This window comes from Crocuta crocuta, unplaced genomic scaffold (genome assembly GCF_008692635.1).
Source record: "Crocuta crocuta isolate KB4526 unplaced genomic scaffold, BGI_CrCroc_1.0 scaffold61, whole genome shotgun sequence".
Taxonomy (NCBI): domain Eukaryota; kingdom Metazoa; phylum Chordata; class Mammalia; order Carnivora; family Hyaenidae; genus Crocuta; species Crocuta crocuta.
Window position 1 is genome coordinate 5,035,852 of NW_027528369.1, and position 14,553 is coordinate 5,050,404.

Sequence of the window (14,553 nt, forward strand, 5' to 3'; positions counted from 1 at the left end):
GTGGGTTGGGCCTGGGCCGAACAGCTCCGATGGCGGGCACCCACAGGATTGTGGGCTTGCTTGCTCTCTGGGAGTAGGGGAGGTCCTTCATTTCCTTTTGCACTTATTCTTCCTGAGGTGGTTTTGAGATGAACGTATGGAAATCGTGTCTTTTCTTTCATCTTATTTTGGCCATAAAATTCTTGAAAGTGGATCAAATATGTATTCATTAGCTCAAGCACTTCCGAGAAAGCCCTTTTCCTTTATTATAAAACCATGCCCAGGAATTGTATTAAATCACATAATCATCCTTCTTAGAATGAGCGACCACTGATGTGCCAGAGAAGAGACAGGTAACTATTTATCACTGCTCCTTCCTCCCACCCCTTGTTTCCCTCTTTCCAGTAGACTAGACTATGCATCTGGGAGATCTAGATTTCTCAACCATGCCCTGTTAGTAAATCCTGTGGCCAGGAAGGCATATTGCCTTGTGGTCATTCCATGCAAGGCATGGCATAATGTAAAATAGTAAAACTGTTAAAGTCTGTTCCATCCTTATTTAACTTTTATGTGGCTTCTTTCCTCTGAAGTTCTTCTAAGGCAATAAAATAGAGTGCAGGAGTAGACAGTCTGCAGCCATCCAGATGCCGCATTGGACAGCAGTTTGGGACAGCAGATTGGTGTGGGAATCCCCTTTGCAGGAGAGGCTTAAGGGGCTGGATGGTGACCCAACTAGCCATGGCCAACAGGCTAGAATCCAGGATGGAGGCCCAGGCCAGGGCTGGCATGAGGAGTTCTTGCCTAATGCTGAGAACCAGGGCAGGGAGCCCTGCCAGTATCTATAGGGGAAAGTAGGTTCCTTGAGCTGAATGTGCTGCCAGGGTAGACCAGGTGTTTGGGCAGAGATGGAGGCTGGGAACATGCCAAGAAGGGTCCCATGTGAGTCCTGGGAACTCCTTGGACATTGAGTCTCACCTTTATAGTCTAGTGGGTACTTGACATAGAGACCCAAAGGCAGACTGGATAATTCCCAAGTACCCATGCCACAGGGTCAGGGGAGCTGGGATTCCACACTTATTCTGCACCTGCCTCCTCCCACAAGTCTGGATTTTTTTCAGTCACCAGTAGAGACTCAGTGACATGTGTTGAGGACAGGAAGGAATCTCTGGTGACATTGCATAGAATACCCCAGAGTGGGCAGAGCTCTGAAGGATGGTCTTGACTTTTACCCTGCAAAAACACCATGAAGCCATACTTAGCTCCCACTCAAATGTAGGGTCCATCAAGTCTGGGGGTTGGGTTTTGTTTTGGGGGTGTTTTTTGGACATTTTTTATTGGAATAATTGCAGATTCATGTACAGGTCTAGGAAATAATACAAAAGAGATCCCTCATGGACTTTACTCAGGTTTTCCAATGGTAACATTATAGTACAGTTAACACAACCAGAATATAACATTGATTCAGTCCATAGATCTTTTTCAGATTGCCCCAGTTTTACTTGTATTCTTCAGTGTGCGTGCTTAGTTCTATGCAATTTTATCATACGTGTAGGTTCCTGTATCCACCACCATGATCAAGGTACCAAATGGCACATCAATATAAGGATTCTGTGGGGTGCTTTCTTATCACTACACCTACCATTCACCCACCATGACCTTCCCCATCCCTAGCCCCTGGCAACCACCATTTCTAAAATTTTATCATTTAAAAACTGCTATATCAATGGAATTACCAGTATTGACTGTTGGGGATTGACTCTTCCCTGAAGAATTGCTTAGAGATTCATCCACATTGTTCTGTGTTGGGCATGTTTTGTTCACTACTGTATCCTTGGCAACTAGGACACTTCCTGGCGCTTCACAGGCTTTCAATAAATGTTTGTTGAGTGATTGCATGAGTGAATTCCTTCAAAAACAGATTGTTGGTTGATATGTACTAACGATAAATGGATATTTTACTACTGTTCTCCTGGGAAGACGAGGAAGACGGTTCACATGGACCCCGATGACAACACACAGGCTCCTGCCCTGCCATCCCTGACCTGACCCCTCCTCTCTCTCCTTCCATGTTCGTTCCTCAAATCTCCTCCACCATCCCAGTATTTCAATCCCACCCTCAGTGCACAGATCCCATTAAACAGAAACATGTCACCTGGAGATGGTAGAATGAAGACTATCTACACTTTCTTTGGGGATCCCCATATTTCCAGCCTTCAGGAGATAGGCCGGGAGGAAATGCCAGTGTGGTGGCCTGAGACCAGTATTACTGAGGTCTGCATTCAGATAACAGGAATGGAAAAGAGTTGACAGATGTGACAGTCACTCACCTACTCATTGTTCTACTTCAGGTATTTGAGAAGAGGGTGGAATTAAAAAGTGCTTCCCCACCCCCACTCTGCTCTGTTCCAGTTGCCAAACAGTATCTAGACCTACTCACGAAAAAGGGTGCAGTTCTGCGGGGAAGTAAAATATGTCCATGGTTTGTTTACCTTGTTCAAGATGACAGGTGAGATACCAGACTGGTGAGGATGGCTGGCTCACCAAATCTTTTTTCCCCCCAGTTCCAGAAACATCAAAGACCGATGCCAGGATACCTGATTTATCTTGATCCTTAACTCCGTCATGTTTTATACACAGGCCAGGGTAATTAGCTCAAAATGTCACAGAAGCTAAGACGCATGCGCCTTTCTTGAAGGCACCACAAGACGGTCCGTCTAATCCTCCGAGCCTTCCTTGTTATGCTTTGTGTGGGTGTGACCCATGACCAGGAAGTTCTACAGGAACAATCAATCACTCAGATTTGTTTGTTGCTTTCATAAAGCCACAGCATTTCACAAGTGCCCTGAGATGTGTCAGGTACTGCGTAAGCCCTCAAATGTTTGCTGACCCACTGACTTTTTCATTCAAAGTTCTAATTTGATTCCAACTCAAGAATAAGCTGGATGTCTACTTGGACAAATCAACTCACGAAAAATATTAGTACTTTCGAATAACATCCGCATTACTGGTTCACACTCCCTTCCTCCCGACCAAAGTTCCCGAACGTGGGGCTGACTCTATTAAGAAGAGTTGCTGGTCCAGGTTAAGCACAAAGACCTTTGATCGCTTCTTCAGTTGTTTAAAGACTGGGTGGTTTTTAAATGGCCAAGAGAAGTCCTTCCCTTGGCAAATCAGGACATGCAGAAGAGTCATTACCACCTTCCTCATCATCCAACACTGATGAGCCCTGTGGCCTCTACCTCAACTTCCTCCTAGGTGTTTTTAGCTCAGCCGCCAGGTGCAGACACAAACACAGTCGGCTGTACCAGCTGCTGGACCACATCAGGAAACAGTCTCTTGAGGTCAAGCACCAGCATAGAGGCTGAGGATTTTCTTGGACAACACAAGCAGAGAGGGATGTGGAGGCGCCATGTTTGAACAGGGTGGGGGATGAGCCAGCCTTCTCTCCTCTTGGTGATAAGGCAAAGCTTCTCAGAGCCAAGTACCTTCAGGAGCTGAGTGCTGTCCTTGCAGGCTGAGGGTGCAGCGCAGGCAAAGGATTTGGAGATGGGTGAACAAAGCACGCGGAGAGTGAATTCCCCAAGAAAGAGCAGTTGAAAGAGTGAGAGAATTAGGAGAACATTTTTCTCTGATTATAAAAGTCACATATGTTCATCATGGAACACCTGGTTACATTGAAGAAGAAATGAGAAAGACACCCGTAGTCCCACTATCAAAGGAAAACCCCTGAAATCATTCTGCTATAGTTTTGTTTTTCAGTATTTAAAATATTTTTGTACAGGGGGGGCTGGGTGGCTCAGTTGGCTAAGCATCCAGCTTCAGCTCAGATCATGATCTTGCCATTTTTGAGTTCGAGCCCCACATCAGGCCCTGTGCTGACAGTTCAGAGCCTGGAGCCAGCTTCAGATTCTGTGTCTCCCTGTCTGTCTCTGCCCCTCCCCCACTTGTGCTCTGTCTCTCTCTATCTCTCAAATATAAATAAATGTTAAAAAAATTAAAATAGTTTTGTCCACAAATTATATAGTGGCAGTCAGTTTATAACCTATCTACCAGTTTATAACCTGCTTCTTTCACTTAACATATGATACAAGTATTTTCTCAAACTACAAAATTCTTCTTTTTTTAAAGTTCATTTTTTTATTTTGAGAGAGAGAGCATGTGCACATGAGTGGGGGAGGAGCAGAGAGAGAGGGAGAGAGAGAATCCCAAGCAGGCTCTCCACTGGCAACACAGAGCCATCATGACCTGAGCTGAAATGGAGAGTCAGATGCTTAACCAACTGAGCCACCCAGGTGCCCCAAACTATTAAATTCTTCTAATGGGAGCACATTATCTCAACTTTGGGACATGGCATGATGTACACTATCCTACCACTGGAATTTAGGTTGTTTCCGATTTCAGACTAGTAGAAATAATGCCAGATCGGTGACTTTGCACAAGTGTTTCCAGAGTTCACCCCTCTCCTCTGCTCTGGATTCAAATGCTTGTTAATGATATGTTCTTTGGCTAGATTCCCAACTTGGTATTTCTGAGCCAAAGAGTAGAAAAACAAGGTTTTGGGTGTTCTTTGTAAGGCCTAAGGTTTTGGTTTGATTCACAGGAAACTGAGCAGCCATTATACAATGTGCGAGGCTCACATGGTCAAAGTGACTGTAGGGCTGAGAACTGTGGATTTCTCAGGAAATAGGGAAAATGGGGTACTTGGTAATATAACTTTCACCCAAATCCTCCCTTCTTCCTTTTCCCTATTCTGTCTTCTCCATATCTTTGCATTCTGTATAGATACTTGGTCTATTTCAGGTGTATATTCACTTCACTCACTCACTCATTTATTCATTCGTTCAGCGACAGCCAAGCCTATGTTGGTATTTAATGGTGGGCAACCGTCCTCAGGGAACATACAGAGCATTGAAGGACACAATATCAGAAGCAAGCCAACACACTTCAGTGGAATGGCGCTAAGAAAAGGGAACACCCTCGGGGGCACCCAGTGCTGCCTTGAAATCCCTACTCATCCCTGGTTTGGCTGATACAGGAAGGACAGCAGCAGGCAACTAGGGGAAATGGGTGATCCAGATAAAGAAATAGCCCTGTGCTTAGGACTGGAATCAGAAAAGAACTTGGAGAATTTAGAAAAAAAACTTGAACCGTGGAGTAGAAGGTGGGCAGAAAAGACAAGGTTTCAGCCAGATCCCCAATTCATCTGTACTGAGGTAAGAAATGGAGAAATCTCCAGTGGCCTCTTCAAGGACAATCAGTCATTCTTCTTAATAATTCTTTTTTGAGATCTCATCCATATACCATAAAATTCACTCAGTGAAAGTATACAGCTCAATGGTTTTTAGTGTATTCAGTGCTGTGTAACCATCACCACTAATTTTAGAACATTTTCATCACTCCAAAAAGAAACCCTGTCCCCATTAGCTGTCACTCCTCCTTCTGCACCCCTACCCCCAATTCTAGGCAACCACAAGTCTACTTTCTATCTCCGTGGATCTCCCTGTTCCAGACATTTCACATAAATTGAATCACACAATGTATGAGGGGTTTGTGATGGACTTTTTTCACTCAGCATAATGTTTTCAAGGTTTGTTTATGCTGTTGCCTGAATCAACACTTCATTTCTTTCGTGGCCAAATAATGTTCCATTGTATGAATAGACCACGTTTTGTCTACCCATTCATCAGGTGACAGACATCTGGGTTGTTTCCTCTCTTTGGCTGTCGTGAATAATGCTGCTGTGAATGGACATTCATGGACCAGTTTTTATGTGGACCTATGTTTTCATTCCTCTTACATATATTCCTAGGAGCGAAACTGGTCTGTCATAGGATAACTCTATATTTGACATTTGGAGGAACTGCCAAGCTGCTTTTCAAAGTGGCTGCACCATTTTACTTTCCACCAGGAATATATGAGCATTTCAGTATGTCCGCATCCTTCCTAATTCGTTATGGTCTGATGTTTTTATTTTAGCCATTCTAGATACAACGATGTGGTATCTCCTGATTTCGATTTGCATTTCCCTAAAAACTAATGATGTTGGACATTCTTCCATGTGCTTATTGGCCATCAATATATCTTCTTTGGGGAACTACCTACTCAAATCTCTTGCCATTTTCAAACTGGGGTATTTGTCTTTTTATCGTCGAGTTGTAAGGGTTCTTTATATATTGTAGACGTAAATCATTTATCAAATAGGTGATTTGCAATGTCTTCTCCCATTTTGTGGTTAGTCTTTATTTTCTTGATGGTGTCCTTTGAGGTACAAAAGTTTTAAGATTTTGATGAAGTCCAATTTACAGAAGTTTTCTTCTGCTTTTGTTGTCATATCCAAGAAATCATACAAACCATGGTCACAAAGATCTACTCCTGTTTGCTCCTGTGAATTTTATGGCTTTAGCACTTACATTTAGGTCTATGATCCATTTTGAGTGAATTTTTGCAGACAGTGTGATACATATGGATAGCCAGTTGTCCCAACATAAAAGTCACTTTTTAGGGTTGATAAATCTTCCAGGCAGGAAATAAAAATGTATCTCCTTTTCCTCCATCATTCCCTAGAAGATGTTTACTTCAACCAGCAAGATGGAACTGTAGGGCAGCTCTCTGGTGATCCCAGCAAGGCTTTGGTTCAGAAACAAGGAAGCCAAGATGGAAGGCTCAGTCAGTGGTTCCCATGGCTCCTCTGTGATGGAGATTTAATACCTTCCTCCATTTCATCACTGGGTCTTGGCAAAGTTCCAGGTAAGTCCAACATAGGTTTGCTCCATTCACGGTCATATGCTCTGGTGGGATTTTCTAGTACTTTCTTTCTTAAAGTACATCCACTGTGTTCCAGAAAGCTGAGGGTGACTGGCCTTCCTGGAGATCCTAGCCCATCCCAGGAGGAAACAGAGGTGGGGGGCAGCTTTGAGGCTAGTGAAAAGCATGAGTTCCCTGGTTTTGTCTTCAGTCTGCCGTTTGGGTTGAGCAAGCTAGAGGCTTGGCCTAGTTCAAGGTTTGTCAAATTACCATCGGAATGAACAAGGGAGGAACAGTGATGTTTACATCACTCGTGGGTCTTCTCTGTTAAGGGCAGGAACTGAGTTTTCTTATTACAGCAACAACAACTGTATAACAACAGCTGACCTGTACTGACTACTCATGCTGTGCCAAGTGCTGAGCTTAAGCACTGCAGGTGCTGGGTCTCATATAATCCTCATAATACCCCTGAGGTAGAGCCTGGTGCCATTCCCATGTTATGGATGAGAAAACTGAGTCTCAGGACAGTTAAGTGACTTGCCTAACATCACACAGATGGTTCCTGAGACCCTGAAGTCCAACTTCTTGACCACTACTTTTATTGCCTGAATCTTACTCGCTTCTCTACCTTTGGGGCTTAGTACAGTGTCTGGGACAAAGAAGATGCTTAATACAAGGAATAGCACAATGATGAGCAGAGGGGCGTGTTTGACCTTCTAGCGTTCTGCAAAATTTACGTGTTTATTACAGTTATTGGTATTTGTCCATCTTCCTCACTGGGATGTGAGCTCTAGGATTACTTCAGGGCAAAGGCTTTTTTGTTTGTTTATATTTTTTAATGTTTATTTATTTTTGAGAGACAGAGACAGAGCACGAGTGGGGGAAGGGCAGAGAGAGAGAGAAGGAGACACAGAATCCGAAGCAGGCTCCAGGCTCCAAGCTGTCAGCAAAGAGCCTGACACAGGGCTTGAACTCACGAAGCGCAAGACCATGACCTGGGCCGAAGTTGGACGCTTAACCAACTGAGCCACCCAGGTGCCCCTTGTCTTTTTTTCTAAGTTTATTTATTTATTTTGAGAGAGTATGTGCATGAGCATGAGCTAGGGAGGGGCAGAGAGGGATAGAGAGAAGAAGAGGGAGAGGGGGAGAGAGAGAGAGAGAGAGAGAGAATCCCAAGCAGAAACCAATGTGGGGATCAAATTCACGATCCTTGAGATCATGACCAGTGCCAGAATCAAGAGTCAAGTGCTCAACCAACTGAGCCACCCAAGTGCCCCATGGACTTTTCGGTTTTAGCCTCACATGTGTCCTAGGGTCTAGAGCAGTGCCGTTCACATACAAGTTTTCAGTACATGAGTGTTGAATGAACATATGACCTGGATGGCCTGACCGAATTTCTCTCAGCTGTGAGTCTGGTTCTTTATCTTTTATGGTTGATCATGGCTTTCATAACAATGAAGGCATTGACTGTAGTGAGGCCAATTGATTCCAGGCAACCTAGGTATTATCCTGTTCACGGTCCCCACCCCATTCCATTAACACACTGATCTCTAAAACACACATAACCTCAATTCTTATCTCTGCCATACTTGTGAAAGTCTGGGAGGGCAGTGAATGGTTTGACTTTGGATATTTACTGAAAGATAAACATTTGAGAATTCGGATGTTGTAGAGATGGAAGGGTAAATTGACCCTGGCTAAAGTCACCAAGGTTTGTGATATTGTTATACTGTTTCTACTAGCTGGCCTGGAAGTAATGAGTTTGTGACTGTTGCAGTTGGTCAGCCTCAAGAGGTTGACTGTAGAAAGCTCTTGAGCACTGGGGGAGAGGGGGCGGGGGCATGGTGGAGGGGCTTTGGGTGTACATGAGCTTCCTGAAACTGCATGTGAACTTCTGCATGTCTGTATGTTCTTAAGGAGAGTAGAGGCCATTGCTTGTATCAGCTTCTCAACAGGGAGAGTGGAGAGTTTCTGCACTGCCCCAGCTAGGAAGGTTCTGTGATTCTGGGACTCACAACACAGGGCTCAAGTGAACAGGCTGTACACAGATCAGGGAGGAGAGGCATGCCCCCTTCCCACCACCCCTACCCCTTGCCAGGGCCCCCAGCTAGTGTGTTAAAGATGCTGAAGCAGGCACTGGTTCAGATCTCAAGTTCATGNTCTGGAGGCCTCAGTTGTTATCCTAGGTAAAATTGGGACTGCTCTACTTTCTTTGATTTTTGTGTGAAAGTTCTTCAAGGGTACAACATGCTACAGAATTGCATAGTATTTAAAAAATTTTTTTGAGACAGAGCACAAGCCAAGGAGAGGCAGACACAGAATCTGAAATAGGCTCCAGGCTCTGAGCCGGCAGTCAGCACAGAGCCCGATGCAGGGCTCGAACCCACGAACCGCGAGATCATGACCTAAGCGAAAGTCGGACGCTTAACCGACTAAGCCACCCAGGCACCCCTAGAATCACATAGTATTAATGATAAAGAAAATATGTGCCTTTTTTTGTTACGTGGCAACAGACTGGCTTGCTGCCTACTCCATTCATCTGTTCCTCTATTCATCCATCCATCTGTCCGTCCATCCATCCCTCCCATAAGTATTGACTTCCTCACAACATTCATAAAAGCTATTGTGTATGTGACAAAAGCTCTATATAAAACACTAATCCTCATTTAAAAAAAAAATCATGAATGAACTGAGGTTCAGAGAGCTCAGGTTACTTGCTCAAAGTCAGGAAAGTGATGGAGCAGAGCCTGACTGAAAACCTGACTGATGTAATGGCAAGGTTCACCACCATCACCTGCCAAAATACTCCTGAAGGCAAAGGGAAGGGGAGATCCCACCGAAAGGAAGGCGGGAAGACAGAGCACCTTGAAATCTGTGTGCTTGCACATGTTATAGTGTATTCCATGTTATGCCCCTGCTTGTTTTAATATCAAAGAATTTCCCAGCAATCTTTGAAGACAAGTGATGCTCTGGGAAGGCTGTATACCCCACGGTAGCTCTGCTACAATCCACACCACAAACACCACTTTCCATGAAGGGTGTTTATTATTTTTGAGACTTATCTCCTGCGTTGGGCTGGAGGAGAGCAAGCGCTGAACCTGATTCTTCCTCCTTGCCTCCTGAGACCTTGTCCAGCATCCAGCGTGAAACAAGTGTACCGATCATGAATCTGGCAGATTCTTATTGAATGCCAGCACTAACCAAGCCAGGTGCTGTGTGAGATAGAGACAGGCATGAGGTGCTCCCTGCTCTTGAGACATTTACAGCCGAGCTGGAGAGGCCCAGCTTCCAGAATCCGCCCGAAAAGGATCTTCCCGGGACTCTTGGCACAACATTTTTAAAAGCTTGGGATGGTAATAGAGCAATAGAAGAAATGAGAGATAATTAGACACCAAACAAAAAGTGTCATTAAACAGGACAAATTTCATGAAAAGTGACAACCTGTTCCTCTGGAAAGGCAGCATTGTGTCAAGTTAGAGAGCACACCTTGCAGTCACAAAGTGCAAATTATTGATGATGAAATGCCTGTTTCCCAAGTGGGAAAGGTTGAGAGCCAAGTCGTCCGCTCTAGATGCTATCTGCTTTGCCAGGAGGGTCTCAGCCTTTGATTGCTCAGCCTCTGAAGTCCACGTTCGGAACTTCGGTGGCACACATAAGCCCATGTCCCTTTCTGACAGACGTGGGTAGGTTCTGGGCTTATCAGAGTGAAGTCTAGTCATCAGCTATTCACTGAGCGACTGTGTGAGTGCCGGCCATGCAACGAGAGGCAGGGGTACGTGATGAGGGCTCACACAGGGACTCACAATCCTGGCTCCTCTGTGAATCAGCTGAGGGATATGGGACGGGGTTTGTACCTCTCTGAGCCTTGGTTATTTAAACTGCAGCGTGGGACCCTAATACGTATCCTGGAGGTTGTAAAGGTTCATTGGGGTGATGGACAAAACGTTCCATGCACACGGAACTACACTAAAAACTCCACAAATGGGCACAAGCAGAAGGGACAGTTGGGGCAAAATTAAGGAAGTGATCTCTGATTTCAAGAAACCTTAGGTCTGGTGAAAAGACCAGTATGTTAACAGATAAAGGTCTTTAGTATGATGGGCGTGACTGCTTTTTTTTAAGTGAACGCTTACTGAGCACTTACTATGTGCAGGTACTGTGTTAAACCACAGTAGCTGGAAAAGCCCACTTATTTGGCACAAAACTGTATGTAGCAGGAACCACAGCTGTTCCCGGCAGGAACATGAGGCGCAGGCGGTGTAAGTAACATGCTCAGGGGCACGGGGCTGGGAAGCGGTAAGAAGCAGGGGTTGAACCCAGCAGTCTGGCTTCCCAGGGAGATTTCGAGGCACCACAGCGAGAGAGACAGAAGCCAGGAGAGGCTTCCCGGAGGTGATGTTCAAACGGCGAGCAGTGTTTCAGCCACCGGAGCCGTGTGAGAAGGCGCCCGGGCAGGGGGGACAAGCAGATGCGAAGAGCTGGCAGGCTGGACGGCTGTCTGTGCAGGCACCCAGGTGGGTGTGTGCAGGGGGGCTGGGATGAGGATGGTGGGATCTAGAGGACAGGTGGGGGCGCGAGGGCAGACGGTGCGACACCGCAGATGCCAGGCACCGGACGGGGACTTGGCCTTTTACCTGGAGGAAATAAGGGGCCGGTGAAGGATGAGAAAGACGGCGTGGCTGGCAGGCAGGGAGTGCGCCTGCCTGCTGGGCTCAGAGAGGACGTGACGCTGGGGGTCTGTTTGAATAGTCAGGCCGTATCCCATTTTCTAACTAAATGACTAACGTCCTGGATAGTGTATGTGTGCGAGTCTCCCCTCTCCTCTCCAGGCCAGTCAGTTCCTTACGCGTTGGCCCTGACTGCTTTCCTTCTACCGCAAGCGCCAGGCGAATGTAGGTACTGGAAGAATCTGTTATATGAATGAGTGATCAAAAGCATGAATGAAGAGGGGGGCCTGGGTGGCTCAGTCGGTTGAGTGTCCAACTCTTGGTTTTGGTTCAGGTCGTGATCTCAGGGTTCACGAGTTTGAGCCTCATGACAGGCTCTGCACTGGCAGCACAGCGCCTGCTTGGGATCCTCTCTCTCCCTGTGTCTCTGAGGCTCCCCTGCTCTCTCTCCCCCAAAATAAATAAACAAACTTAAAAAAATTAGTTTAGAAAAGGATGAATGAATAAATGAGTCTCTGAAGAACTGAATTGTGAGCTGGATTTAAGAAAATGCACGTAGCCAAGGTGGATCACAGACCGAAATGGGAAAGGGAAACAGAATAGCTTCCAGAAGGGGCACCTGGGTGACTCAGCTGGTTGAGCATCTGACTTCAGCTCAGGTCATGGTCTCATGGTTTGTGAGTTCAAGCCCCACGTCAGGCCCTGTGCTGATAGGCTGAAACCTGGAGCCTGCTTCTGATTCTATATCTTCCTCCTCTCTGCCCCTCCCCCACTCACATTTTCTCTCTCTCTCTCTCAAAACAAAAATAAACATTTTTTAAAAAATGAAGGGGTACCTAGGTGGCCCAGTCGGTTGAGTGTCCGACTTTGGCTCAGGTCACGATCTCACAGTTTGTGAGTTCAAGCCCAGCATCAGGCTTTGTGCTGACAGTTCATAGCCTGGAGCCTGTTCCAGATTCTGTGTCTCCTCCCTCTGCCCCTCCCATGCTCATGTTCTCTCTCTGACTCTCAATAATAAATAAACATTTTACAAAATTTAATGTATTAAAAAAAGAAAAGAAAAGCTTCTGGAGGAAAGCATAGGAAAATACTACAGTGGTTGCAAAGAGTGTCAAACAGACCATGCAAAAGCACTAACCGTAAAAGGAGGTAATGATAAACTGAACTTCATTAAAATTAAGAAGCTCTGTTCATCAGAGATGCCATTTAGAGAGTAAAAAGCAAGCCATAAATAAGGAGAAGAAATGTGTGTTTCCATATATATGATTAAAAACTCCTAAAAATCACTTCGAAAAATGAATTTTTAAAAATGAGGCCCAACTTGAACCAGCACTTAAATATGTGTTTACACACACGCATTTAATAAATACATACACACATGCATATATGCATATATTAACATCCATATGTAATCTACACATACCACCACACACCCACCAGAATGCGTATAATTAAAAGACCAACACCACCAATTACAGAAGGATGTGGAGCAACTGGAACGCTCAGCGTGCCTGGTGGGAGTATCCTTTGGTACAACCGCTTCAGAAAACTGTCCGGAAGTATTTACTGACGCTGAACATAAGCTCCGTCTGTGACTCAGCAATTCAAGTCCTGGGCACGTCCACACAGGAGGAAGTGCCCATAGCCCACCCGGAGACCTGTGGAGGAATTCCGTAACAGCTCTCTGGTAACAGCCCCAAACTGGAAACAATGCAAACAGCCATCAGCAGGAAAATGCATAAATATATTGTGGCATATCCACACAATGGCATTGTTGCAGTTATAAAGAAAACCAACCCCCCCCCCCCCCCCCCCCCCCCCAAACAAAAAAAAAAAAAAAAAAAAAAAAAAAAAAAAAAAAAAAANACAGAAGAATTACAAAGATGTATTGGGTGAAAAAAGCCAGACACAAAGGTTCAAGAACAGGAAAAGCCAATCAATAGTGATAGACATGAGACAGTGCTTTCCTCTGGGAGGCGCTGCCTGGAAAGGGGTCTGTGGGAGCGTCTGCGTTCCTGGAAAACTTCTTTCTCTTGATCTGGCTGCTGAGTGCACGAGTATACTCGTCCGCAACACTTCACTGAGCCGTACACTTAAGATCAGGGCACTTTACTGTATGCTATATCTCAGTAAAGAGGTGTTGAAAGATCATACATATACTAAAGTGTCAGTTCCAAAACTTGCTGAAGAAGAGGTCTGACATATTTCAAAAAATGTTTCAGAGTGTATTTAAATGTTAAAACAATAAAACTAAAGGCATGGAGCATGGAATCAAAGGACTGGAATTCGGGGGAGGGGTGGTTCAAGAGCTGGAACAGGAAAAGGAAGTGTCCGAGGGAATCAGAGGACATGCCAGGACCACGTAGAGGCGAGGCGAGCGCTGATACCAGGGAGGAACCCGCAAGCAGGTCACCAGCGCAGACCCGTGCGCACATGGCGGCTGGGGCCCTGACTGCTGAGGGGAAGAGACTAGATTCTGACGTGCCAGTCAGCTCCAACCTAATCATCCCTGCGGTGCGCAAGGATGCCACTCAAAGCCAGGTGGCGACAGCAACAAGACACACAACACTCAGCCTGTACTGAGCACCCACTACGTACCACGCCCCGCGGTCGGTGCTCACTGGAGTCTTCTCATTTTTACTCCTCACGACCACTCTGACTCTGGTTACCCCCAGTTGACAGGGTGGGGCCACTCCCTTGGGGTCTCCGAGGGTAAGAGAAGGCAGGCAGTCAGGAAATCCAGTGAATTTAGGAATCAAGATGACTTCAGACATCTGAACAGGTCTGAGGAGACAAATGCCTCACAAGATGCAAAATCTGCAGGATAAAGTAGCTCATCATACACCCAGCAGTGTTGTGACCAGAATCTGAGGAGAACAGAAACTGAGTCCTTTTTGTACGCTGTCAGGTAGATAAACAACATACAACACCCAAAGTAAGTGTAAAGGGCACGGTGTGCCAAAAGGGTGTGCCTGAAAGGGAGAAGGTAAAGGTTCTTGCATGGAACTTGGTTTGAAAGTAGCTATTGGGCCGACCTGTGCTCAGAGCCGTTATATTGTGATGTCCCAAGATTTGGAACTTTCCTTTCATGTCCTTTGAGTCGCTCTTAATAATTCATCTTCCTCCACCTTGGCAGTGTCAGGTTAGACAGCAAGGAAGAAAA